Source organism: Callithrix jacchus, chromosome 4 (assembly GCF_049354715.1).
Source record: "Callithrix jacchus isolate 240 chromosome 4, calJac240_pri, whole genome shotgun sequence".
Taxonomy (NCBI): domain Eukaryota; kingdom Metazoa; phylum Chordata; class Mammalia; order Primates; family Cebidae; genus Callithrix; species Callithrix jacchus.
The window spans coordinates 10,279,909-10,285,495 of record NC_133505.1 but is presented as its reverse complement, the minus strand read 5'-3'; the positions used below and the strand labels follow the sequence as shown (position 1 = coordinate 10,285,495).

At 42.8% G+C, this 5,587-nt stretch overlaps 1 pseudogene; it reads left to right on the top strand.

Moving 5' to 3' along the window:
- The first annotated feature begins 468 nt into the window (after window positions 1-468).
- Window positions 469-600, top strand: LOC118153216 (U4 spliceosomal RNA; annotated as a pseudogene).
- Window positions 601-5,587: the final 4,987 nt, after the last annotated feature.

Here is a 5,587-nt window from a genome sequence, read left to right as displayed (position 1 = left end):
GGAACCAACACAAATGCCCATCGATGATAGACTGGACAGGGAAAATGTGGCACATATATGCCATGGAATACTATGCAGCCATAAAGAACGATGAGTTTGTGTCCTTTGTGGGGACATGGATGAATCTGGAAACCACCATTCTCAGCAAACTGACACAAGAGCAGAAAATCAAACACGGCATGTTTTCACTCATAGGCGGGTGTTGAACAATGAGAACACATGCACACAGAGGGGGAAGCACTACACACTGGGGTCTGCTGGGGGGAACTAGGGAGGGACAGCGGTGGGTGGGGAGCTGGGGAGAGATAGCATGGGGAGAAATGCCAGATATAGGTGAAGGGGAGGAAGGCAGCAAATCACACTGCCATCTGTGTACCTATGCAACAATCTTGCAGGTTCTTCACATGTACCCCAAAACCTAAAATGCAATAAAAAAATAATAAATAGCAAAAATAAAAAATGTAGACAAGCTTTATGCCATGGCAGTATTGTAGCCAGTGAGGTTTATCTGAGGCATGATTATTGCTAATTGAAAAATGTAGATGAGATGAATTTGCATCAACCATGTAGTGCTGCATTCTTTAAAAAGTTGATATAGGCTAGGCATGTAACTTATGCCTGTAATTCCAGCACTGTGGGAGGCTGAGGCAGGTGGATCACCTGAGGTCAGGAGTTCAAAACCAGCCTGGCCAATGTGGTGAAATCCCATCGCTACTAAAAATCAAAAAAATAACCAAGCATGGTGACAGTTGCCTGCAATGGCAGCAACTTGGGAGGCTGAGGCAGGAGGATTGCTTGAACCTGGGAGGTGGAGATTGTAGTCGGCTGAGATCATGCCATTTCAGTCCAGCCTGGGCTATAGAACAGTTCTCCGTTAAAAAAAAAAAATTAAAAGTTGATATAGGACTAGGATATATGAATATTTTATAATTTAGAACTTTACCCAAAGTACTGTTTTAGAAATGGGTTTCACTCTGGGGAAAATTTACAAATCCGTTTCAGTAGGGAGATGTCATGGAAGGGAGGAAGGGAGTGGAGAGATGGAGGAAGGGAAGAAGGGAGGAAAGGAGGGAAGAAGAAATCAGTATCGGTCCTAGTAATACTGAGAGTTAGCATATAAGCCTAACACAGAAAAGTGGATTGTTGTCAGTGATTCAGTGGCCATTAAGGGAAACTGGTTCATTCACTCTTTGAATAAATTTAAAGTGTTTACTGGATGCCAACAGCTGTTCTAGGCACTGGAGTCCACATTTCAAAAGGCCTAGGTCCTGTCAGGAAGAGGAAGTTTGCAGTCTAGCGTTAGGGAGAAACACGTTTTAGCTAGGGGAAGCAAACCGGAAGGCCAGACCTCGAATGAGCTATTTTTTCTGACTGAAGCCATTTTTGGAAGAATTGGAAGCACAGATGGTTAGAGGCAGGAATGGAAATGGAAGGCAGATGTAGCCTTGCCACTGGAAAGCTCTACAGAGCCACAGAGGTCCTGATGTAGGGCAGTTTGGAGCACTTCCCAGCCCAAGCCTGCGCGTCTAAAGGCAAGAGTGCTTGGAGATGACTCTCAAGTAGGTGTGACTCAAAAGAAACCTGTGGATTCCCTTTCCAGGATCAAGGAGCTGGGGAGCCCTGATCTAGATCTAAACTATAACCATGATATGAAGGGAAATGACAAAATTAGATTGTAGGTCATACCCCGGAATATTAAGAAGACTTCCTGCACTCACTGCATAGACGTAATCAGCCCGTAGTCAATCAGGAGCTAAGGAAGTGACGCTCAGCAGGCAGTTACAGTGTTCCGCAGAACACAAGCGGCGAGCCTTTCCCATTATGCCCCTAAATCTAGGACTGAAGACTGAAAGACAAACAGAGTGTATTAAAAATGTTTAAAACACCAGCCATTACTGTTACGCATTTTTTGTTTTTTGAGACGGAGTCTCGCTCTGTCACCCAGGCTGGAGTGCACTGGCCCAATCTCGGCTCACTGCAACCTCTGCCTCCCAGGTTCAAGCGATTATCTTGCCTCAGCCTCCTGAGTAGCTGGGATTTTACGGGCACCTGCCACCACGCCCAGCTAGTTTTTGTATTTTTAGTAGAGATGGTGTTTCACCATGTTGGCCTGGCTGGTCTGGTAATCCTGACCTCAGGTGATCCAGCAACCTTAGCCTCTAAAAGTGCTGGGATTACAGGTGTGAGCCACCGCGTCCAGTCTAATTTTTCTTTTGTCAAGAACAGTCTCGATTCTTAGTCCAGTGTTTTTTCTGCTGTGTCTATAAGGGGTCTTAGTTCCCTGCTGAGATATACACATCAGAAACCTGCCTATTCCCAGTCTCATCCCTGGAACCATAGGCTGGCTGTCATGATTAATTCATTATTTTTGAATTAGCATGAACTTCTGGGAGATCCCTGTTTCTCTTCTCTACCAGCCCTGTAATTCCTTCTACTCTTCCAAACCATGTTTCATGGATGCATGGCGGTCATTATACTCTTAGCCTATGGCACAGTAGCGAGTGGGAGAGATGGATACCACTAAGAAGCATGCGTTCGGAAGAGTTCTCAGTGTTTCTTTTGTCTTTAGTATTGGATTAAAATGGATTTGCTTATTCAGATGGAGGAAAAGTCAAATTGGCAGCAGCTTCTAAACTGGGTGCTCTCTTTCCCACTTCTCATTCCGTATAGACCACTTTTCAGCTTCAGAAGCCTTTAAGACACTTTTGTCTGCATAATCAAACTCAGGGGCATTTGCCTCTGCTGAAGCCTAAATTATAGTGTTTATCTTATGCCTGAATAGCCCTCAGCATTGTAGAAGGCTTTACAATTTGCAAAGTATTTTCATATGCCTATCTTTTCGTCTAAAGCCTTTGTAAACTGATGGCAACAGCTGCAGAAGTAACTAATCAATCTGAAAATGATGGAACCGTATGTGGTCACTGCTGCAAATGGAGGAAGAAAAGAATTTAGCTCCGAGCCACACTCTGGAATCCCAAGGGGCAAAAAAGAGTATTGCAATTCCACAGGAGAGAGCTGAAATAGTGGTGTCAGTGAGCAAAAACTTAAACATGCCAACAAAAAGATCGTGTTTAAATGAATAGGAAGGAGGAGAGAGAGAGAGAGAGAGAGTGTGTGTGTGTGTGTGTGTGTGTGTGTGTGTCTGTGTCCATGTCTGTATTCAGAAATGGGAGGAAGCAGGAGACCCAAGATGTTTAAAAAGAGCCACAAGCTAAATTCTGTCCTTGGCAAGAAATCAAAGAATGAGTGTTCCTTTAGTCAAAAAGGAACTGCCCTCACCATTGACTGAGAGTTGGGGTATCTTTTCAGGGAGTAGAGTGAGTGCTATAGAACAGGGCAAGCGCTGGAGGACAACATGGGGCAGAGGAAGGTAAAAACTCGTAGAAGCAATTCCCCCGCCTGGTTCTGAGAAGGAGATAATCCATCAAGTGGCAAACAAACTTAGTTGTAAGTACAGAAAAACGAATTGGGTGGGACTTTTTTTTTAGAGACAGGTTTCACCATGTTGGCCAGGCTGGTCTCAAACTCCTGACCTCAGGTGATCCACCCACCTCGGCCTCTGAAAGTTCTCGTGAGCCACCATGCCTGGCCTGGATGGAACGTTTGCTTCCATCAATATGCCAGATTAGATAGCCAGGATTCAGAATGAAGCATTAAAAACATAAAGAAAAAAAAAAAAAAAGAGGATAACCAAGAAGTCCACTGTCACAAAACAACTAGATTCAACAAAACCATAATTTTATTTTGTTTTCCCAAAGGACCAGAAGAACAACAACAACAACAACAATATGTATATGAGCTGAGATAAAGGTTGCAATGCATACACATGAAACAAATAGGTACACCTAAGGACAGATGCCAATTTTCTTGCCAATGTTTTGTTGGAATTGAGAAATAGTGTTGGGCCAATAAAGAAAGATGGAAGAACTGAACTTATGACTCCCAAATTTAGCCTGAAAAATTGGAAGAAGGCTCTAGTGCTCTCAGGTTATAATCATGGTCCTGGCCTTCAGCAAAAGCCAACATAAAGCCTCTCTAGACAAGGGATCCTTAATGTGGTAGCACAGGTAAGATCTGCCAACTATGAGCTCACAATCGAAGCTCACCAAATACATAAGGAAACAAACCTTCATTAATAGCAGAGGCTGCACACATCACATTTAGACCTCAAAGAATTCAAGTAATGGAATTATCAGATACAAGATATGAAATGAATATATACAAAATGCTTAAAGAAATAAAAGATGGTATCACAAAAATGGATGAGCAACAGGAGATGATCATAACCTGCCATATAGATTAGAAAGAGAATTTTTTTATCTGCTAGAAATTGAAAATAAAAGCTTTTTTTTCTTTTGAGGCAAGTTGTCACTTTGTCTCTCAGGCTGGAATGCTGTGGCGTGACATGGCTCACTGCAGCCTCAAACACCCAGCCTCAACTGATCCTCCTGCCTCAGCCTCCCAAGTAGCTGGGACTTGGCACACCACCATGCCCAACTGATGTATTATTATTATTATAGGGATGAGGTCACCCTGTTTTCCAGGCTGGTAGATACAACTATTGGGCAGGGTGCAGTGTCTTATGCCTAGAATCTCGGCACTTTGGGAAGCTGAGGCAGGTAGATTGCTGGAGCTCAGAAGTTGGAGGCCAGCCTGGGCAACATGTTGAAACTACCAAAAAAACCCAAAAATCAGCTGGGCGTGGTGACACATGCCTGTGGTCTCAGCTACTCGGAAGACTGAGGTGAGAGAATCGCTTGAGCCCAGGGAGGTCAAGGCTGCAGTGAGCCATGTCACACCACTGCACTCCAACCCTGGTAACAGAGTGAAACCCTGTCCCAAACAAAAACAAAACGAAATGAAACAAAGTAACAAAACCCAATTATTGAAAGAAAAGGAAAATAAAGCAATAGATGCATAAATTAATAGATTAGATATAGCTAAAGATATAATAAACTGGGAAATAAAGCTGACAAAATTATGTAGATAGAGAGAAAAGAAGATGGAAAATAAAATGAAATTTAAGAGATATGGATTATGGCTTAGATTTTTTTTTCTGTAAAAAACCAGATAATAAATACTTTAGGCATTTTGGGCCATAAGATCTGTCAAAACTACTCAGCTCTGCCTCTGTAGAATGAAAGCAGTTATATACCATATGTAAATAAATGGGCATGACTGTGTTTCAAGGCAACTTTATTTATAAAAGCCAAAATTTTATTTTCATTTAGTTTTCACTTGTCATGAAGTAATATTCTTTTGATTGTGTTCAACCATTTAAAAAAATTTCTTTTTTTTTTTGTTTTTGATACAGAGTTTCACTCTTGTTGCCTAGGCTGGAGTGCAGTGGCACAATCTTGGCTCACTGCAACCTCCAACTCCTGGGTTCAAGCAATTCTCCTGTCTCAGCCTCCCAAGTAGCTGAGATTACAGATGCCTACCACTATACCAGGCTAATTTTTTGTATTTTTAGTAGAGACGGGTTTCACCATGTTGGCTAGGCTGGTCTGGAACTCCTGACCTCAGGTGATTCACCCGCCTCGGTCTCCCAAAGTGCTGGGATTACAGGCATGAGCCACTGCGACCA